Here is a 24,187-nt window from a genome sequence, read left to right as displayed (position 1 = left end):
ACATTGCTATTGTTTCAGGTGTAGCACTTGAATTCAAGTCTTTTTTATGCCCAGGCTACCTCTCTAACCCTTATGCTGTACTACTTCTTATACTAACTGAAGGATCTCTAAGGAGCTGACATTTGCATTGTACTTTAGGGTATATAAGCTACTAGACACACTTTCTCATTTGATCCTCATAGCTACGCTTTGAGGCCTGTGCTATTGTTATCTTCATTTTATAGATGAGGAAAGTATGGTGCCTTTATCAGTATCACACAGTTGATAAATAACCAAGCTCAGATTTTTATCTAACACTGGGTTCCTTCCATGTGAGATCTTTGCCCAGTGTCCAATAATTTGTCATATTAAAAAAGGGAAATAGCAGTATCCATAAAGAGTTGTAGTTCTGGCAACATAGAAGAGTGCCTCAGGTTCTCAGTGGAGAGGTAGATGAAGGATATAGGCATGTGGGGTAGGCCAGAGAGCTGCAGTTGGAATCACAAAGACTTTTCTTCAATTCATGGCTCATACACTTAGCTTTGTGGCCATGGCCAAGTCACAACCTCTGAGAGGCTCCATTTCTGCATCTGTAAAAGAAGGACTTAGATTCAATGGCCTCCAAATTCCTCCTAAGTCTAAATCTATAATTCTATGGGCTGTTGGAGCTGGTTTCATTGAATAAGCAAAGGAAAGAATAAACATTATTTCAAGAGAAATAATCATCTCATTTTGTGAACATAAACAAAAATACTACCAGAAAAATACTGGGAAAACAACCGCAATGGATGTGCCAACATCTGTTTCAGTGGATGCAGAGAAATTTACAAAGGCTTTGGCCAAGATCTCCAAAGTTGGTTACTTATGGGCTTCCATATGAAGTACTTGCTCTATCTAGTACCAAGCAAGGTGGGAAATTATGTTGGAAATATAGCTAAAGGTGACACAGTGTTCCACTAACTAATTTTTTCTATGTTTCAATCAGTACCAGATAGTTCTCATTATTATTGTTTTATAATACAGTTTGCATGTGGCTAATGCAAATGCAAGGTCTCTTGGCTACTCCCACTTATTTATTCTCTCACTTGAGATCCTTGACTTTTTGTTCCCCTAGATGAATTTGACTGTTTTTTCTACCTTTGTGAAGGATTCATTTGGTAGTCTGGTATGGCATTTAATAAAAAAAAAAATTAGCTAGCATTGTCATTTTGTTATGCTAGCATTGTCCAACCAGAAGCAACTAATCTCACCAATTATAAAGATTTGTCTTAATTTATTTTGAAAAATAGAGAGCTACAGCTATATACTATATATAACTACTATGTGTTTCTTTGTAGATGGACTCCAAAATATAATATACATTTTATAATTATTTCGCCTGGACTTTAGCTTTCTATCTCTTCTTCCTATGTTTTGGGGGTAATATCCAAAATGCAAGATGATTTGTTTGGGTTTATTTAACATCATACTTATTTGGTGAAATTATTCCTTTTTTCCAATTAATTTTAGTTGAATGTCTCTGGTTCTGTAAGTAGAATGTTGTATAAACTGTCAAAAAGTGATCATGTTATTTCCTCTTTTCCTATTCCTTCTATTTCTTTTCTTGCTTTAGTTATAAAGCTTGATCTTCTAGAGTTATATATCAAATAGTAGAGGTGAAATGGTATTGTTTGCTCAAACGTCACTGAATGACTTCTAGCGTTTCTTTAATATGCTGATGATGTTTATGATGATGATGCCATAAACACCATCTTTATAAGCCTTATCAAAACCACAAGCCTTTATTGAGCACTAACGATGTGCCACTCACTGATAAGTACCTGGGACACAGAAAGAAGCACAAATGTAGACCCTGCCCTCAAGAGTTCCCATTCCAGTGGGAGAGACAACAAGCAAACCGCTATGTACATACAAGATATATTCAATATTAATTGGAGGTAAGAAAATATTCTAGTAAGAGAGGTGACTAGGAAAGACCTCTTGAAGGCAAAATTTCAGATGAGTTTTAAAGAAAATCAGGAAGGAGAGTATGGCAGACAGTTAGTACAAAGTCAGAGAGATGGGATATGGAGTGTTATAAGGAGGAACAGGTAGATCAGTGTCATTGGATTGTAGAGCATGCAGATAGGAGCAACGAAGGCTAGAAAGGACCGGAATGTGAACACCTTTTAATGTCTAAGAGGGGATTATGGCATTTGATCGCATAGGTAATAGGGAGACATTTAAATTTATTGAATGCATATGTGGAGTAAGGGCAGTGAAATTGTCCTCCCTGTGCTTTAAGAAGATAATTTTTACTCTTGAGTGAAGGATGAGTTGGAATTAGGAAAGACTTGTGGCAGGCAGGTCAACCATCAGCCATTTCAACAGCCCAGGCATGAGGTGATGAAAAGAAAGTCTGCACCCCATTGAATGTAAACTCAGTCATGTCATGAAATGTTTTTTCTTTTTACCCTAGAACCTAGGACAGTACCTGGAACATATTAGTTTTGTGATTTGTAGGAATATCATTTTGACAACTGAGTGCAATATGAACTGGAAGGAAGAGTCTTGAGCCAGGGAGACCAATCAAAAGTCTACTTCAATAAGAAAGGTGTGAGGTGATTAGAGCCTACACAATGGTGCTTACTAGAAGGAGAAGGGGAGAAAGGGAACATACACAAAAATACTGTGAAGGAAGAATTAATATAGGGAAAGGGAGGAGTTCAGGATGACAGTTTTTGTGTTAGGGTGGCTTGGAAGATTGTAGTGCCCTCAATAGTAAAAGTGCAATTTGGATGAGAGGAAAGTTGGGAGTAAAGTGGAGAAGATAATAAGGTTTATGTTGTGTTTGAGATTCTGTGATATATACAATTCAAAATGTCCCATAGGCAGTTGATAATGAAGGATTGGAAATCACATGAGAAGTGAGGACTGGATAAATATAGCTGAGAATCATCTTCATAGAGATGAAACTACAAGAAGTGAAATCCCCCAGGAATAGAGGGAGAAGAGGTCCCAAGACTCAGGAAATACCTATAGCTGGCAGGCATGACTGATAGGAAGATTCAGTAAAGAAAACTGAGAAGCGGATGGATAGGAGAAGCAGGGGAGAGTAGAGTCATCGAAATTAGAGAGGAGAGAACATATGAGAGAAGACGGCGACTTTTCCTTTCAGAGATGTGAAAAAATGAGTCGAGAAAAGGTCGCTAAGTTATGAAATTAAGAGATCACTTGGCAACTTTGGAGAGATTAGTTTCATCTGAATAATGCAAATGATTGCCTGCAAATGGTTGAGGTGTAAGTAAGAGGAAAAGTAGAGTTATCCATTCTACATTGCTTTTACAAAGAGTTTAGCGATGGAGAAGAGAATAGATATAAAGTGATAGAAAAAATGAATGGATCAAGTAAGGATTTTGTTGTTCTTGGAACACATGGGTATGTTAGTGGATAGCAGGAAAGCCTTCAGCAGATGGATAGGGAGAGACTGAAGATTAATGGGTGCAGGGGAGAATAGGAGAAGGCAGCTTAGAATGGAATCACTTTTGCATATGGAGGGGTTTGCTTTGGCAAGAATGGCCACCTCTTAACGTGAGATGGCATTAAGGAGGAGAGATATCTGAATGACATTAAATTTGAAGGAAGGGCGAAGAGGGGCCTCTTAGCAAATAGTTTTAATTTTTTAGTGAAGTATGCAAAAAGGGTAGTGAAAGAGAATGCTATGGAAGGCTTGAGTATGAAGTACTTCAAGAAAACCAAGTGTATGGGACTAACAAGATGGGTCCATATCAAGACTCAAAGTGAATCCATATATTTAAGAATCATTTTGATGGGGAAGGCATGGTGCAAATGACTGTATGTGTGAACCCAAAGGCTTAATATTATGAGGAAAACTCACAAATGATGCAATTTGGAGAATTAACCCAAGAAGTTGAAGTAGCAAGACCAGTAGACCAGATAATATGTTGTTTAACTCCAGGCCAATGTTACAGAAATCAGGCCATTAGGAAAGAACTTACATGAAGACGTGAGCTTTGGCAGGTCCAGTTGGTGATAAACAATCATTTACAAAGATATATCTGCAGAGTTTTCCACCTTTACCACCATTTAAAATTCTAAATGTCAATGATGAACAGAAACTTCCAAGACTGGTGGAAGTCTTAGAGAAATGCCATCATATTAGACAAATGTTAACAGAAAAATTTAATAACAAGTGGTCGTTTTTAGAGTTATACCATAAGAATTTGATGATGATGCTTTAATAAGGGAAATTATATTCAAGGAAAACTAAGTAAAAAGGAAAAAGTGACATTGGGGCAGAAAGTTGAAATAAAATGAAAAATACATAATGAATAAAAAAAAGATATGATATGAAATAGAATGGAAAATTAAAACTTTGAAATAAAAGATCGAGATTTTAGAGAAAACTATTACAATCTACAAGGAATTTGAAAACCAAAGACTGAAACTTCAGCACCATTTCTTTTTACAAATGCAGACTTAAGGCAAAGGCTGTAAGGCATGGTGACAGATTCTCCCATGAAAACAGGAGAAAGAATGTGAACAAATCATAGCTGCCAAACAGCTAGAGATGCAAAATAAACTCTGAGTTAAAGATGAGAAATTGAAACAAATCTAGGTTATTGTTATCAAGCAAAAGAATGATAAGCCATAGGGACCATCATGGGAGCAAGATCAAGAAAATTTTCTCAAAGATCAGTTTCCCCATCCCCAATACCTAATGCACCACCAATTCATCTCTGACACAGATGATTGAGCTCTGCAGGGGATAGATGGGTAGATCATGAGCTTGCCTCTCTTGAAATAGTCATGCAGCCACATGTCCCCCATGGCATCACAGGAGCTGGCATAAATGAAAAGGCACTTGTTAAGTGTAAGAAGTACATGCCAACTCACCAGGAACTAGCCTCTGATGGGGACATTGAAAGTAAACTAATTAAGGATGATATTTTTGAAACAAGAGGTGGTGGGCAGGCTGTCCAATTTACAGAATTTAAGAATTTAAAGCAAGAATCATCAACTAGTCAGAGACAAATATCCCTTGTGTTATAGCAGACAAGAAATTACTGTGGAGTCTGGGTGGACAGATGTGGAAACTCGGTGTTCTGCAGCTGTGGAAATGGCAGGATCTCAACTTAGAACTAGGTGCCAGCATCATGAACAACCCAAGCACACAAAAGCATGGGTTGACCTTCTCTTGTGATAAAAGGTATTTTTCATATTATTGGTTTATTTTGAATCAAACAGCTGTGCTATTTTGTAAAAAAAATAAAAATAAAAAAGCAAAACCTTGCTTTGTTTAACATTGCATACTTCATAAGGGTTGGCTGTTATTTGCTGGCAAAGACAGCAACATTTCCCCCTTCAGCCTCACAGACATCTATTGTTCAAATTTTTCTTATACTCTGTTATGCTTAATCATGAATTCCAGAAAGAGAACCTTCTTGGTTTGTAATTAACTTTTGATTATGCTATTTTGTGTGTATTTTCTGCATACTCTTATAGATAAATATGCAAGGAGTTGCCTTGGGGAAAGAGAGAGGCATATCTGGCTTACATGTTCTTTTATAAAGTGTCTTTTTTCCAACTTGGGTCTCATGATATTTAGGTTGAAAATAAAACACATTCTGCTATTTATTTAGCTACAAAAATTCACTTTAGATGTTTCACTGGTAATTCAAACTTTCATAACAAAATGAATTCAATGATTGTCTCATCAGAATTCATATTGGAAAGAGAATTGTGTTGAATTTCATATTCTATATACATATCAATTTTCTGGCATTTGACTATGACAGATGACTTGGAATAAAAAGCACTAAAATTTGAAGTGTATAATATAAAAAGACATTTTTGGTTTCATATTGCAACTGTCATACAAATTAGAAAAAATCTCATAGGGTGAATATTTTAAGTGCAACTACCAGTGTGTATGTGTGAGTATGTATTAGCTAATACAGTAAGCATTCTTAGATATAACCCACATAGACAAAAGTTCTTTTGTGTGTAGGGAGATTGAATTGCTAATTAATTTATGGAATTATGAAATAGGGGTAGACGCACCCAGTTCTTTGGTACTCACCAAGAAAGAACACCATGAAGGTGAGAGTGATCTTCACTCACATTTTAATAAGGCCCAGAGAGTACAAGGGAAAATGGCATAGAAAGGACAGAGATAAATGACAAAAAGAGGGAGTAGAGAAGTAGACAGTGTGGGGATAGGGATGGGGACAGGCTTGTGGAGGGAGGCATTCAGTGTGACAAAGTAAACGGGGCAGGGGAAAGTCACAGAGAGTAAGTCATGTAACCAAAGATTACCACTGGGGGGACTCAGAAGCATGGACCCAATTGCTATGCAGCAGTGGTCTGGGGGCAGGATTCTGAGGTCCCATTTTTATAGTGTTTTTCTGGGGAACAGACTAATTCTTATTTAGGCCACCTTGGACTGAGTTCATTAACATACCCAAATCCTTCCAGTGTTGTTAATAAAACTTTAAAGTTAACATATCCATCTCATCTTAAAATTATCAGCACCTTGGGTGTGCTGGTGGTCTTACTGTGGATGTCTAGAACTTATCTGGCATTTATATTTCATAGAACCAAGAGGCTCTGCCAGCAGGGCCTAAACAGCTTGCCCTGGTTTACCAAATATTATCAGGATGTGATTTTTGGTTAATATACTTACATTAACTTACTGAATAGAAGTTGAGTGAGAAGAACAAGATACAATTTTAATACAGGGGGTTATCAATAATTTTTAAGCACTTAAGCAATTTTTAAGCAAGAGTCCTGAGACTGAATACTGTGAGAACGACTGCTTTAGAAACTTTTACACTGAGCTGTTATTGAAGATGATGGACTTTATTTTTCTTCTCCCTCTTATCACTATACCATGGACCTTACAGATTTATTCCCATGTACAATTTTTCACTTGGGATTTATTGTAGCCTACTGGTGCTCACTGTATGCCTGTCCACTGACATTCAAGTATCCAGAAACTCTGGTTTTCTATGACTCAGATCATATTGCTGTGTGTTAAAATGATAAGCCTTTGTCATTTGACCATATTCATTCTTTTTTTCTTATTTTAATTTTCTAAAAGTCATTGTTTTACCTTATCTCATTTCAAGTGAAATGAGAATTTTAATTGGTCTTGTTATTCTTCCTTTAACTCTGAAAGGTAATGTTCAATTCCATAATCAATGAAGTTTTTTATGTCTATCAGGAAAGATGCTTATACTTAGTACATTATTTATTACTATATTGATTTTTCATAGAAGTGGAAAAGATAAATAACTCTCTGGTAGTTTTTAGAACTTGTTTTTTTTCCCTAATCCTCTTAACATATATACCAAGCTGATGTTTGAATAACCTTTGAACTATTTTAAAAAATTAATTCTTCATAAAAATGTTTCTGAAACCATCACAGGATTTTTATACCAAGAAATGACATGTGTGAGTAACCATTAGACCATTTCTTTCCAAGTATAATTTTTTACTCAGTTGTCCTATATTATTTTATTTTTAATAGTATTTTTCTCCAGCTACCCTGTCAAGAAAATTTTAGCATTCATTTTTATGAGACTGTGAATTCCAAAATCTCCTCCCTACCTTTCCCTCTTCTGAAAATTGTAGGCAGTTTGATATAGTTTCTATATGTGTAATTGTGTAAAAAAAAAATCCATATTAGTCAGCTATGAAAGGAGAAACAGATTAAAGGAAACTCACAAGAAAGAATAAAGTTAGTGAAAAAAATGCTCTTTGACCTGCATTCAAAGTCCATCAGTTCTTTCTATGGATATGGATAATATTTTCCTTCCTGAGTCTTTTGTAGTTATCTTGGGTCATTGTGTTGCTGAGAAGAGCTGAGTCGTTCATAGATGATCATCACAGAATGTTGCTGATACTGTGTACAAGGTTTTCCTGTTTCTACTCATTTCACTTCACATCAGGTTATACAAGTCTTTCCAGAAATTTCTGAATTCTGCCTGTTAATCATGTCCTAGATTATTTTAAATGATTTATTCATTTAAAATCATATTTGGGCAATAGCGCTATTATGACTTCTCTCAGGTGCTTTAGGGGGGAAATAAAGGAAGTGAGAACTGGAAAAGTATGGTAGGGGAAAATGGCCTGAGATAAGTGGGAAGGTGTATGATCCCCAAAGGAATTCAAAGAGGAAACAGTAGCATATGAAGTCAATAGATAGATGGTTACAGGTAGTTGACCACCTGTTGGGTCCATCCTGCTTTCCAAAATTCCATCATTTTGTTTTTGCTGTATGCATTATCCTCATGCTCTCAGCACTAATACGGTCATAAACAGAGTCCAACAAGCCTTCACTTGGTTCACTATGGTTTAGCCTTGGTCTCATTTGGTCTTTTTCACACCTTTGCGGTAGACTAGGTCCTCTTAGTACTATATTTGAATGCACAATTCAAATAAAAAGCACTGTGCTTTCATTTAGAGAATACAAATCTAATGAATTCAACTTGATTGGTATTATTATACATCATCAGACATTGTTATCATCCACTTTAAGAAATCAAAATGTCAATTCAAGTCAACTTAAATTATTAAGCACCTACTATGTTCCTGCTGTGTCAAGGGCTATGGACAAAAAGAAAAAAGAAATGAAACATTTCCTTATGCCATGGCTTTATGTCCTGCTCTGACACACAGCTAAAAAAATACAAAGTAATTTGAGGAGCCAAGAGAAGCTTAACAATTAAGGGAATCAGGAAAGCCTTCCAGTAGGTAGTGCCATGTGAAATGATTGAACCTTCAAGGAAGCTGGGAACGCAAAGAGGCAGAGATGAAACCCAGTGAAGTTTGTTAATGAGGCTTAAATTTTGTCACAAGTTTTCAATGAACCCTGTCTACATCTGATGATGCCTCTGAAAGTCCCTCCCACAGCTGTTCTGCAGCTGCAATGACATCAGCACACCAAGATCAACCCAATCACAGTGGAGTGTTCTGTGGCCCTTGAAAGTGGGGCAAGATGAGTACTAGAAGGAAAAAAATCAGATTACTGGGATCAGCTCGGAAGAAACCAGAGCTTTGTTGGGAAAACACACAATATTCAAGCATTTCAAATCATCTTGGATATGTTTAAGCAAAACTTGAGTCCTGACTGCAGAGACTGAGGGAGTTTAGAAATATATGCATATGTTAGTTTTATCATTCACAAATGCCTCCAGGACCCATAAACCAGTTTGGGGAAGAGCATGGCACATAATTGGGAATAGAGTCAGCTGTGGGGGAGGAGGGAAGGCATCTCTACAGTTATCTGAATTTATACATCCACATTTTTAGCTCTGGTAGGAAGCATAGAGATCTATTAGCCAAATCCCCTCATTTTGAAGAAGAGGAGGCTGGCTTAGAGATGGTTATCCTGTCACACAGCTAGCCTATGGGGTAGTGGGCAGAATCCCGAGATGTGGCTCTGAAAGTTTTGATATTTCAAAGAAGCTGTGATTTTATCTCAGGGGGTCTTTTCTCTGTGAATGTAACTTCCATGTCTGGTCATCCTGGGTATACCTATGGTAGCATTCGTGCCCTAGGTCTTATCTTACATTTCAACTATAGCAATGGAACACAGTCTTGGGGAAATTGACTTTACCCCCAGGGCAGGGAGCATGGACTATGTTGATGCATGTTGATGACCCCAAAGTGAAGGGAACTGTAATGCCAAGCAAAGGCAACTTCCCAAGGTTCAAAATACCAGCATAGGTGCTCTCCATTTTATTCAGTGAAAAATTAAGAACAGAGAAAATCAACATATAACATCATCCAAAATATAGCATTTATCAAGTATGATTCAATAATCTCCAAGTACTACCCCCACCCCTGGACATTAGATTCATTTAATCAATCACAAAGTCCCTCTTCTAAATACTACTCCACCCCTAGACTGTACATTCATTTAGTCCATCACAAAGCCCCTCTTCTCAAATGGAGATTAGTTCCCAGTTATAAGTAAAGTACATTCATTTGTTTAATGACAGAGCACAAAAAGGTCAAAAGTTCCCCACCCTTGGATCACAATTGAATCTACCCCAGAGTTATAACAAGCTTAAGCACAGCATTTAATACCCAAAGAGAGGTCTTTTCTTCATCTTGACTTGAGGCAAGGTCTCAGCAATCCTTGTTCCTGGGGAGACAAAGCTTAGCAAGGCCACAAGATTCTTTGCCAGTCTCTTCATTAATTCATTCTCTGTCTGCAGAACAGTCCTAGAACCCCTGAAAACATCAGCAAAACCCTCTTTCAGGATTTCTGTAAACATACAACAAGAGAATCCTTCTTCAGGTCTTCTGAACCAACAGAAAGGTTCCAAGACCTCTGCAACAACAGGACTGTCCTTCACCAGTGGACAGTAGTCACTCTGTCTGCAGGACAGTCTCAGTGGCTCTGAACCAACAGCAAGGTTCTGAGACTTCTGCAATAACAGGACTGTCCTTCACCAGTGGACAGAATTCACTCCCTCTCTGCAGAACAGTCTCAGTAGCTCTGAACCAACAGCAAGGTTCTGAGACTTCTGCAATAACAGAACTGTCTTTCACCAGTGGACAAATCTGGCAAAACAACATCAAAACAGGCAAAGTACCAGCATAACAGCCATGTCTCCTCAGTCCTTGGCAGCTCTGGGTGGCAGCTCTCAAAAGTCATGGGCAATTCAAAGTGGCCCTCAGCAATCCTCTCAGTCTCTCTCTGCCTCCAAGATGCTGCTTCCAAAAGGTTCTTCTGCCTCTCTCTTTTCTTGTGTCTCTCTAAATTTTTGTCACCAGCTCCTCCCAGTCCAGCCCTCTTTTTTCACAACAAGTCAATCCCACAAGTGGGTTTCACAAGCTCTGGGTTTTAACACAATCAAAGCAAAAACCAAGCCAATACAGGGGTATCTTTAAATTATATTACTATTACAGGAACTAGTCACAAAGTCTGGACATCTGGGAGACATGATTAATGAACATGGGAGAGGGAGTAGAGAGGGGGCATCGCCAGAAGAAAGAATAGCAAACAGAAGAGGATGACATTTTGCTTAATGAATTTAATCCCTTGTGTTCAGATGCTAAAGACGCAGGATGGTAGAGTGGAAAGGGCATTGGATCTGCAGTCAGAGGACCTGACTTTGAATCTTACTACCTCTGTGACCTTGGGCTTAATAACTCTGTGCCTCAGTTTCCTCATTTGTTAAATGAATGCAATTGGACTAGCTGAATATGGAAGGTCCCTTGAATTTCTAGATCTGTGATTCTCATAATAACTAGCATTTAAATGTCACTTAAAGGTTTGCACAACACTTTTACACATATTATCTCATTTGATGTTTACATCAAGGTAACATGCTATGAGGTAACTGTTTCTATCCCTATTTTATTGAAGGGGAAATTGAGACTGCTGGAGGTTAAGTGCCTGACTCACCAAGAGTCTGTGATGGTCACTAAGTGTATGAGATATAATCCAAACTTAATTGTCCTGACTCTAGATGAAGTACTCCATCCATTATACTAGTTAGCTGGCTGTGATTCTATGACTCTATGACTGACAGGCTTAGGAGCAAGTCCTAGAAGTAAAACTAGGGTGAGGTAACCAGGGAATCTCTCCAGGGTGCTGAAATCAGAGACCACCAAAGGTACTTCCACTCTTTCAGTAATATTGAAAGCACAGGGGTTTTTTGCAATTATAATGAGTTTAATTAGGAATCTTTAAGGAGGCAAGCTGGTTTGGGCTCATCTCCCCTAAACTCTGCTTCCTTTCCTCCCCTTCTCCCTATGATTTCCTAAGAATTCAGCTTGAGGCAAGTGTCCTTTGGGGATTACAGTATCCACTCACCCCCTCACCTGCAGGCACACTTGCTACTTTCTCCAGGTAAAATTTGTCATATTTACCCCTAGGGTAAAAAATCTCATTGTGAGTGTCTGAGAGACATTTAGCCTTTCTTTTAGCCAAAGATACCTAGGTTCTGGAAAGTGCTCAGAAAAAGACAGGTTCCCTTTGAGTGACTTTGTGACATCAGAATGTCATAACAAAGTGGAGTTAAGTGAGTCACATGAGTGCCAGTCTAGGTGAATGATGATGATGATGGTGATGATAGTACTAGTAGTGATAGCAATAATAATACACAGTTGTTTTCCAGTCACGTCTGACTCTTCATGACCCTGTGGACCATAGCATGACAATGCTGCCTGTGGTGTTTTCTTGGCAAAAATACTGCAGTGGCCTAGGGTCACACAGCTACTAAGAGTCTGAGGCTGGATTTGAACTCAGGTCTTCCTGACTCCATACCCAGTGCTCCATTCACAGAGACACCTATTTGCCTCTGTTAACACGTGATACCATATACTATATATTATATAAAATATAATCATATATGGCATATTATAAATGATAATTATATATTATCCAATAATTTGTATAATATTTCTATAGAGCTTCAAGGTTTTCAAAGTGCTTAACATGTATTATCTTGTTTGATGGAAACAATCACACTGTGAGACAGGTACCAGTGTTACACATACCATTTTACAAAGGAGGATAATGAGATTTAGACATGGCAAAGTACTTAGCTAAAGAATTCGAATTCAAGTTTTTATTACTCCATATCACCTAGCTTCTAGGAATTCTCATCCCCAGCATGCTGACCCCTAGGTGATTAGGGAGATAAGTAGTTGGAGAGAAAACATGGCACTTGGAGACAAAACCTGAGTTCAAATCCACTCTCAGACAGTCATTAGCTGTGTGACCCAGGGAAAGTCACTTAACTTCTCTGAGCCTCAGTAAAATAAGGTTTGGAGTAAATGGACTCCAGGGTACCTGCCTTTTGGCTCTAAATCTATGACCCAGAAATTCTCTGATTGTGGCAGCTCAGGAAACAATCTCCGCATCCTAAAACATAAAATAATTATTGGGACACAGAGGATCTTCTGAGAAAAGTTAAATATTTTTGAGCCCCAGCCATGTTGTTTTTCAGTTATTTTTAGTCATGTTTGACTCTTCATGAGTGGTTTTCTGATTTTCTGGCAAAGATAATAGAGTGTTGTTTTTTTTTTTTGCAGGGCAATTGGGGTTAAGTGACTTGCCCAAGGTCACATGGCTAGTTTTGTGTGTGTGTGTGTGTGTGTGTGTGTGTGTGTATTGTGTCTGAGGCCAGATTTGAACTCAGGTCCTCCTAACTTCAGGGCCAGTGCTCTATTCACTGTGCCACCTAGCCACCCCCTATACTGAAGTGGTTTTCCACTTCCTTCTCCAGATCATTTTGCAGAAGAAGAAATAGGCCAATACGGTTTAGTGCCTTGCCCAGGGTCACACAGCTAGTAAGCATCTGAGGCCAGATTTGAACTCAGGAAGATGAGTCTTCCTGACTCCAGGCCTGGCACTCTATCAACCATCAAGGCACCATCAAGCTGCACTGAGTCCTGGCCATAGTTGGCATATTTTTATCCAACAATAATTCTCAATTTGCTACCATCTGGTCAGGCTTAGGAAGGAGATCGGATAAGAGAGAGAAAGTTATCTTAATCTTTGGGAAATTTTTGTTCTTTCTTTACCACTCAGGCAAATGATTAAGACTTCAGATTTGTAGTGAAACACAATTCAATTACACATTGCAGATTTACCAGTTTTCATAGTTCTAATGTTAAGATGCTACTGATTCAAGACAAAAATTGTCATTATTTATTTCCCAATATGAAGCAATTTTGCCTCTCAAACCTTTAGAAAAAAATTAGCATCATATGGCATCTTTGAATTTTCTCTTTTTGGTAATTCATCCTTGTATTAATAACAGAAGTTATTCATGAGACTTCTCTATATACACTTATTTTATAATTCAAGAAATTCCAGAAACTCACAATAAATTTAAAATGGTCAATATGTCTTGATTGCTACAGAAGGATCTTTTTTTTTCCAAATTTGCTTTTGACTCTAAAAGTTTATGCTAATTAATTATTTATACAGTAATTAGTTAACATCTACAGGACTGCCAATTAACAAGCTTGTGGGTAATTCTTTAAATCCCCCCCCCCCAAATATAACAAAAAGCATACATTTCATGAAGGGAATAATAGAGAAACAGGATTTGGGTGCCAGGAAACAAACATGTGGGGACATTTTGAAAATAATCGATCTAAAACCTTTAGTGTCATTTGGAATATAGGTGGGGGGGGGCCTGCAAGCTGTCATTTTGGTGAAGTATCTCTCAAGGGTTATTAATCAGAGCCAAGGTCACTGTGAGAACTGAAGAGGAGGGTCATTGGAATTCAACATTTAAACAAGTGTCTGAAGGAACCTTGGGCTCATTAAGTGTCAGTAAGTGAAAAAAACACAGGAAAAATGACCAACACACACCAAAAAAATGAAGAAGCATGAAATCAATTATATGAACAGATACAGCATGAAGGAAGTAGAACCAAGAAAGCAACATGTGCAGTGTAAATATTCAAACAGTCCCATAATAAAGTTGAGAAATATACCTCATCCTTGAAGAGATGAAGGACTTTTTGTTATTCAGTCATTTTTTAATCATGTCCAACTCTTCATGACCCTATTTTGAGTTTTTCTTGGCAAACATACTAAGTGGTTTGCCATTTCATTTTTCAGATCATTTTACAGATGAGGAAACTGAGGCAAAAAAGATTAAGTAACTTTCCCAGGGTCACACATCTAGCATGTGACTGTAACCAGATTTGCACTTAGAAAGAATCTTCCTAACTCCAGGCCTAGGAATTTCCACCCCCCCCCCCATGTGCAATACAGAATGCCAATACTGTCCATGCTATTTTCTTAACAAAGATACTAGAGTGTTTTCTTCTACAGTAGATGAAGGGGAAAAGAGGCCAAGTGACTTTCCTAGGGTCACAGTTAATAAGTGTATCAAGCCAGATTGAAACTCAGGTGTTCCTGACTCCAGCTCTAGCACTGTATCTGCCAAGCCACCTAGCCATGAGTGACTATGGGTTTGCCAAGATGTCAGACATGCTTGAAGCACTTTTTGGTCTTGCTCAATTTTTATTTTATTTTATTGATAATTAGCTCTGCCCAACCTTTAAGCCCCCAATTTGGGCTTTCCTTGTCAAAGATTCTGGAGTGGTTTGCCATTTCCTTCTCCAGCTCATTTTACAGGTGAGGAAACTGAGGCAAACAGGATTAAGTCACTTGCCCAGGGTCACACAACTAAGAAGTATCTAAGGTCAGATTTGAACTCAGGTCTTCTTAACTCCAAATCCAGCTTTCTATCCACTACACCAGAAAATGAGGAAGGACTATGGGTTTGCTAAGATATCAGATATTATTGATGTGATTTTTGGTTTTGCTGAACTTTTATGTTCTTTGCTTTTTCTTATAAGGGAAAACTTGTTTGGAAAAAGAATATATTTAGAAATGAATTTGTAACTTTAAAAGTCATCAATAAATAATAAATAACATAAAAATGATTGAATTAAGTAATCTTTAAGGTCCTTTTCCACTCTAAATCGAATGACTTTTAGTTCCATAGAATTCTTCTAGTTAATATTCACTGTTGTGCTTGTGTGTTCCCCAATTCTCCTGATTTCTGGGAAGTTAGCCCTGAAGGCTGGATGAGTTATGCTATACAGTGAGAAGCTGAGGATCTGTCAAGTGACTTATTGATTACGTTCTGAGCCTCTTTGGTAGAAACATTCAATAAATATAAACAAGTATAAAAGCATAAAGGACAGAAAGGACATAGTACACAGTGTAAAGAAAACTAGAGTTTTTGTAAGATCTTGGTCCAAATGCTCTCATACTTACTAATCACATGATCAAGAACAAGGCATTTGACATATCTGATTCCCAGTTTCATCACCTGAATATATGTATGATAACTTAGAAAGCAAAGCTGACATTGATTTAGTGCTTTAAAGTTCAAAAAGAACTTTAGAATCAAACTCGGCTAGGGCTAGGGTTGACCGTTACTCTACATGTCATCTTGGTAGGGTTGCCATTCATCTCTCTATAAATACTACTGGCTCGTTTTGCTACTGATCCTCAGGCTTGGTTCTAAAGTACACAAACAATTATTCGATGATACTTTTTAAAAATTATTTATTTTATATGCATTTATATTCTGTCCCTCCCAATTCCTCCAATGAACAAAAATGAACTATATTATTTATTAACACTGCAATAAAAAATAAAGAGAGGCCAAGAAATAGAGCCATTTTGTTCCCCAATTAATCCCTTGGGATCACCATATTGATGTTTCCCTTAATGAAGATACCTTCCACCCTCGGCTTCTCCCATTGGGGCAGTTACAGGCTTTCAACACCATCACCAACCAATAATTATCTATAATATATCATCTGTGAAAAATAACTAATAGTCAAATCACCTTTAACCATCACTACATGTAATTATTGACTTTTTCTCATTTTTGGAAACATGATCCCACTGTTCGGTTCTCTCAGAATACCAAGTATTTTACTAAGAATACTCTTCACGTTCCTTTAAAGATAAAGGTTCAACCCATTTGTCTCAGGAAATATTTTTAATTAATATTTAATAATAATAATTAATAGGGGGCAGAGCCAAGATGGCAGAGTAGAGACAGGAACCTGGGCAAACTCTCCAAATTTTTTCTCTGCATAACCTTAAAATAATGCCTCAGAAATTTGGAGTGATAGAGTGAACAAAAAAAAAAGGTCAGAATGAGACCTTTTAAAATAATTATTCAAAAGTTAGAATTGAGCAAGTGGAAGTTAATGACTCCATGAGATATCAGGAAACAATAAAACAAAATTAAAAGCATAGAAAAAAAAAGAAAATGTGAAATCTCATCAGAAGAAACAACAGACCTGGAAAACAGATGGAAGAGAGATATATTAAACATTATCGGGCTACTTGAAAGCCATGATAAAAAAAAAAGAGCCCAGCATCATATTTCAAGAAATCATTAAGGAAAATTGCCCCAATATCTTAGATTCAGAGGGTAAAATGGAACTAGAAAGAATCCACTGATCACCTCCTGCAATAGATCCAAAAATGAAAACTCTCAGAAGTATAATAACCAAATTCCAGAACTCCTAGAGCCAGAAAAAAATGTTGCAAGTATCCAAAAAGAAATACTTCCAATGTCATGGAGCCACAGACAAGATTCAGCAGATTCTACAATAAAGGAGGAGAGACCTTGGAATATCGTTATTTGTCATTCTCAAAGAAGACCAATGACATCATGAACATGACATCTCAGCTTGCATGTGAATTGGATTTGAGTCAGGCAGAGCTGTACAAAGTCATCAGCCTCTTTTCTCCAGTTATTGTAGTTATTCTCCAGTGGCAGGGCAAAGGTCAAGAAGACTGGCAATTACCCAGGAGGCAGTGGGAGACTTTGGCCTTTCTAAATTAAGGTCTTTCTCAAGTCTCAGTTTGTCTGAGGCCATGCCAATTCAAGGATCCCCAGCTAGGTAAGAATTGTGAAATCTGGACAGTCTGCCAGCACCATGTCAGGAAACTGAATCACTTCCATTTGAATTGTCTTAGGAAGATTCCAAAGATGACCTGGAAAGATAAGGTACCAGACACTGGGGTCCTTACACGAACAAAACTTCCAAGCATTCAAACTCTGCTTCAGAGAGGGCCACTCTGATAGGATGGCCACATTGTTCAAATGCAAAATGTATACTTGCCAAAGAGACTGTTTTATGGAGAACTCACATGGGGCGAGTGTTCACACAGTCATAAAAAGCAATACAAGGTTATTCTCAAGGTCTCTCTTAAGAACTTTGGAACTGATTGTGTGACAAGGGAGACACTGGCACAGGACTGCTCAGCATGGCGTGCTCACATCAGAGAAGGTGCTGTGCTCAATGAGCAAAACAAACTGAAGAGGGAAAGGCAGGATTAGATTTAGAGAATCCGCCCCAAATGTCCACATGGACTATCTGCGCCTGACCTGGGGTAGAGCTTTCCGAGCTCACACTGGTCTGGTCATCCACAGTGGGACACATTGAACCTTGATTGCAGAACAGTGATGTCATTTTGATCCTCTTCAAGAACAAAGGACAACAACCAGCCAGGCAAGAATTGAGACAGAAAATGGGACAATTTACTGTTCCAAAGGTATCAGGCTGGAAGGGAAAACACCCAAACTTTCTGGCCAGAACAGTAAACAATTTCTGTTTACACTCATCAAAGCCATCAAAATCTACTCAATGATCTGCAGAGGCTTGGGTTGGGTCTATTATTGGCCATTGGTGAATGCCAGAATGATTTAGATTTAAAGGTATAGTCAAGGAGCTCCATTTAAAACCCAATGTACTTTTTGAAAGCCTGTTTTTAGAGCTACATTTCAAGAAATAAAAAATGAAAAGTGTAAGATAAAAGTAAATTGTCCCAGTATTTTGAAAAAAGAAGGAGGCAGAGGAGGAGGAGAAGCAGCAGCAGCATTCCCTAACTTTTGTTGGAATTGGCAGGTTGGGTCCCAGAGGGGAGCTGCTACTCTCAGATCACTTGGTAAAGACAGGTAATAGAAACCTTGTCCTAAGAATCCAGTTTGTTACCTAACACAAATACCATTGCATCCATGTGAGGTACTCCTTAAACTTAGACCATAGTAGCGAAGCACTTGTGTAAGAAATATGTGTGACAAGGTTTAATTCACATCACCTACTCTAGAAGTTCTTCTCTAGATAATGGAGCAACAGACCAAGAGTGAGGAAAACTCCTCTTCCTGAGGTCAAATCTGGTCTCAGACACTAACAGTATGACCTTGGGCAAGTCACTTAACCCTATTTGCCTCAGTTTCCTCATCTGTAAAATGAACTGGAGAAGGAAATGGCAAATCTTTCTGCTATTTTTGCCAAGAAAACCCCAAATGAGGTTATGAAGAGTTGGACAAGACCAAAATGACCAAAAGCTTTCCCTTACTATATTTTTTTTCATTAAATCACTTTGAATTAATTTTGGCCTCTGAATAAATACTAAAAGTAAGTATATAGGGGGGAAGTTCTCATGAGCTATGATTTTGAGTGGATAAAAATCCAAAGCATATCTTGAACCAGGGAGAATCTTGTCTGTGAGACATCTTTGAGCTGGGGTGTCTTCAGGCGCTATAGTAATGAAAGCATTCATAACTCACAGAATTATTATGAAGAAACAATTTTCTAATCTTTGAAATGTCATAGCAATGTAAGATATTATAAAGTAACTATTGATGCAGGATTCAAAATAAGATCCAGGAAAGAAAGCTAACTATTGGTTATATGCCTCATATGTTGTTTATGAGAATCCTCTTCCCTCATGAAAAAAGATTACATTCATGTTTGTTGCAGGTGGTGTGGTTCTAAGATAGGCCTTGATAAGTAATTTTTTTTTCAAATGTGACTTCCCCTTTCATTCTTCTAACTACATGAGTCAAAGTGAATGTTAGGGGAACACAAATCATAATAGGTTGATTTGATTCCTTTCAAAGTTATTTCCTTTTTAACATTATACACCCACATACATATGCACCCATGTGTATACACATACACCAGATATGTACATATATAAAACATAGATAGTTAGATATGTAGATAGATATATTGTCCTGTTCTTGGGCAAATGACTGATTTCTTGATTTTTATTATTTAGCAATAATGAAAGGTAACTTAGTTTGTTTGCTGATTTTGAGTTACAAACTTGCATGGAAATAAGGATGGGACATTTTTACCCCTAAATAGCCACAGGTAACATAACTCTTTTCTCAAGTACTCTGTTAAACAAACACAATCTCTACTCAGGAAATTACAATGGTTATTCAAAATGGCTCCTTTGGCTAATATTGAAGGGTTCAAACTCAGTCAGACGGCATATTCAAATGTTCATGCACACAGACCTTTCTTCTCTGGAACCAGAAAACTGTGTAATTAAGTCATTGAAGATAGAGGTTATTATAAGAAGGATAGAATCGGAAGAAGGATTTAGTAGGCCCTTTGACCAAGGCTTAGGATCAAAGGTCTGGTTATGCACTTGAGGACAAGGAAAACTAAAAGACAATTGGCATGGGGATTAGGGTGGGTGGGTGGGAACCCAAGGCAAGATGCTCTGTTTTGAGATTTGGGTTATTATATGCTGCAGAGGTAGAGGATCCAGATGGTGTCGAGACAGGCCTGTGTGTCAGTCTTGGGGTTCTTATATTTTGCTCCTGATGGGGTACTCGGGTTTAAGTAGAAGGCAGAACAGAGGTGTGCAGGGGTTCCTTTACACTCTCGTAGGTGGTTTGAATGACAGACAGCAATGTTATTGGGTAAGTAGGATGAATTTCTCCAGTACAACCAAAGTATTCTTCTCAATAATGGACTGTATATTCTAATTAAAAGTTGTCAGGGCCATCCCCCAAGTGGTCAGACAAGACTGATACCTGTTGGTAAATAGACAAAACATTTGACTAATACCTGATCATATGTTCTAGGCCAGGTTGGCATCAATCTGTTGTTTCAATCTCAGATTGGAACAAAATGAGACACTTGTAAATATATATATATATATATATATATACATATATATGTGTATATGTATATATATATGCTTTAGGAGCATATGTAAATAAATATATGGATAAAAATAAATATAAATGAATAGATATATAATGATATAAAATACACATAATATATAAGAAAATAAGATATAGTATATGAAATGCATGTAAATAAAAGATATTTCCTTCAATAATATCATGGAAAAGATATTCACCAAAGAGCTAGCATCAGTTCATCTAGGTACAGTTTCTCTTGCCTGCCTATTTACCATAATGACATACCCTGCCAGAAGGAGGTCTTGACCTACATGGCAGTGGGAAGTCCTTCATACCTAATGAGCCCTGACTAGTCTCTTATGCCTTAGGTTCTAGGAAGCTATGTCAACAGTTCAAGCTTTAGTCCCCAGAACCCAATTAAGTCTTAAGGATGGTTTTGTTGACTTTTTAAGGGGGAAAAATCTAAACTTTCATGTGGCAGGGACCTTGCACACTTTTTAGGCCATGAGTAGTGAATTTCTAATGTTGAAATGAAACCTATGGCAATGGGTCCCAACCACTTTTAGTAGTAGCCATTGTTTCTCAGACACAGCAGTAAAGGTAAACTTATCTTAGAGACCTTGGCATGGAAGCACATGAGAGTTTCAAATATTAGGTCATTTCTTTGTCTTCATAGTGATCTCAATGTGTAGGAGAGCACTGATTGAAGTACTGTGCCCTTGAAATCCAATCTAAGAAGAAAACTTTGATATGTTATTTTTAAAGAATTATTTCATCATAATTACATTTGTGTGGCCAATGAGAATGTTGTGGAATCTTCGAAGTCTCACAATTCTCTTCCAATTTGTACTGTAAGATACACGTGTCCCAATGCCTGCTACACAGTAAGTTCTGAATAAAGGTTTATTGATTAATTTATTGATATAGAGGGAGGGTACCATATTTGGGGTTGTTTCTTTAAAGTCTTGTCATAATCAGAAAGCTATCTCTTTTTTTTAACAAGGATATTGTGAATCTATCTTAAACACTAGAAAGCAATTACAAATACATTTATTTAAAGAACAACTGACCTAGAAAAATCAGTGTGCAGGTTTCCAAAGGGGAAAGGGAAATGACTTCCTTAAAACTTTATTTGTTGCAGGTTTGCATCCTCACAAAACAGGGCAACTGGTACTATTGCACTAATAAACTGGGGTTTAAAGTTAGTAATCATTTAAGATATAATCGTTTCTTCTTTACTCTTGGTTCACAGGGATAGTGCAAAGGTATAAGAGCAGTGTGCGACAAAAACATATCTTAATCTGTAGGCACACTTACATGAGCCAATTCATTCACTAAAGTTTCTGTGCTATATTTTGAAAGTGCACTCCATATCCTATATTAGCATCATCGAGTATAGTGTGCCAATTAAAATTTGGTACAAACAGCAATCAGAAAACAGTTGACTTAACAAGAAAATTATTTCACCCCTATATTTTTTATACTAGAGGATCAAGGTTACATAGTAAAACTAAATATTCTTCCTAGTGACCTACATGTCTCCCACAAATGGCTTGATACTTTGTTGGCATCAGGTAGCACACCCCATAGGGGCTACTGTCATTTCCCCTTGATTTGTGGATTGCAGATGGGTCAGCAAGAAACACCATGAATTAGAATAAAGTAAATAGAAACCAAAGTCAAATTGAGTTTCATGAGATCCCACTACATGTAAATTTAAGAATGAGATATTTCTGTGCGGTGGGGAAAAAAAAACAATATAGTTCCATAGGATTGTTTTTATAGATATAATAAAATGTAATAATAATAATACATTTCAGATGTCTTTTGAACCCACTAAATTTCCCTCCATCCATGTATCTATCTGTCTCTATTTCTATCCATATTTGTCTATCTCTACGTGTGTAAACTTTAGTAGTAGCACTATAGGTTTGAACTACAGTCATAAAGGTTCTATAGTTAGTACACTTTAAAAAAGTAAATGTTTCAATTGAATTATAGGAAAATAGAAGTAAATCTTAATCTAACAGGTTTCCAGCATCATTACAAAGTTATATTTTCTCTAATATATTTTGGCAAATTATGGACACTTCTAGGTCAATCAGAGATCACAATGGAAAATTAGCAACGTGAGCACATTCTCCATACATCATCACACCATAAAACTGACAATGGAACCAAGCAATATCCCTTAAATAAAAAGATCACAAAGCCAAAACTCCCAAACAAAGGCAAGGCTTTGGCATGTATTACACAGCTAAATCCATTAACATTGAGAGTCCCTCCTCTCCATGTTTTAGAAGAATAACGCTGAATGCAAACCGAATGTGTCTCCATCTCAGGCTCAAGTCAGGCTATGAAACAAGTAAAAATTTAAAAAGCAGCAAAAATGTACTACTGTTCAGAGTAATAATTTCACTATATCAATGAGAAGGCTTTCTGCTTTGTTTTATGAATTGTGTTTCATCTCACAGAATATTTTTTCTTCAATTATTCACATAACAAGATACCAGATGAATGAGTTTATATTTTGATAAAATAACTCCAATCCTATCCAATAAACATTTACTAAGCACCTCCTATGTGACAGATATTCTGCAAAGCACTGGGGATACAACTAATAAAAATATAGTCCCTGCCCTCAAGAAGCTTACAATCTAATGGGAGAAGAGACAGCATGAAAAAAAAAAGTAGGAAAAGTGGGGAGGGGTGAATGGGACACCAGGGGATACCTTGTTCCATGAATTGAAACCAGACAGAGGAGCAGATAAAACATGGGGTGAGTAGGATAAGTCCTGCTTCTGCCCACTATAAAGGGAATAGTTTGATGCTCTGTTCTCCAATTGGAGTTTGACATATTTTTTCACATTACAGTTAAATCCATAAATCCCAAACTCTAACCAATTAAAAAATATGATCCAGCAATAATGTAGTTGGATTTGGTATTCCTGAAAGACAGTTTTGCTATGTTTGCTACTGACAAGGACTGAGGAAGTGACATGGAAGGGATAAAAGTGACAGAACTTAAAATAATTATAGCTAGGTAAAGAGAAAAGCAGTTCCCGAAGTAAGACTGAATGTACAAAAGCTGTGGGTTTCAGATTTCCAGGAGAATAAGCAGCAAATGAAATATTTAGATTATCTAAATCCTAGTTCAGTGAATTACTTTTTTTTTAAGTTATGCTATAACTAATCAAGGGTTAGAGATTTTATAGAGAGTTTGTAACAGGAGGAAATTGTACATAAACTTACACTATTTGTTTAGCTTTTAAATACAACATTTTCATCTAAAAATGTTTGAAATTCAAAACCAACTTTCTAATTATCATAATTAAAGACTGAAGAATTTCTATTAAATATGATTTTATTTGTTGCCTATTTCATTCTTAACTGAGAGAATCCTCTCCTCCCCCTCCCCACCACAGGCTCAGTCAATAGCTCAAGGTCTAGTACAAGCTAAGCAGTCATTACCAAGAGAAAGTGTGCTAGGTTTTTACTAAATGAGGACCCTGCAGATTTTTCTGTTGACTTTCTGTTAAATATCTATATTATAATTATTAAAATAGTCTTTTAGGTAATAAGGAACAAACAAAGATTTATGGCAAACATTGCTATAATGTCTAAAGGGTAGTCACATGAAAAAAGCATTGTATTAGCATGTTAAATTGTCAAGGCTAAAACCTTTATCTTTTCAAAGCTAGACATGCTTTTTTGCCTTCCCTAATTTGAGCCTAAAT

The 24,187-nt window shown here is 37.1% G+C and overlaps 1 pseudogene; it reads left to right on the top strand.

The window, feature by feature from the left end:
- Window positions 1-763: 763 nt before the first annotated feature.
- On the top strand, window positions 764-5,182 carry LOC138174525 (kinesin-like protein KIF23; annotated as a pseudogene).
- Window positions 5,183-24,187: the final 19,005 nt, after the last annotated feature.

Source organism: Petaurus breviceps, unplaced genomic scaffold, assembly GCF_028583685.1.
Source record: "Petaurus breviceps papuanus isolate PSGF00001 unplaced genomic scaffold, PetGlider_PUasm1.0 689, whole genome shotgun sequence".
In the NCBI taxonomy this organism is placed as follows: domain Eukaryota; kingdom Metazoa; phylum Chordata; class Mammalia; order Diprotodontia; family Petauridae; genus Petaurus; species Petaurus breviceps.
The sequence above is the reverse complement of the archived record's forward strand: the minus strand, read 5'-3'. Positions and strand labels throughout refer to the sequence as shown.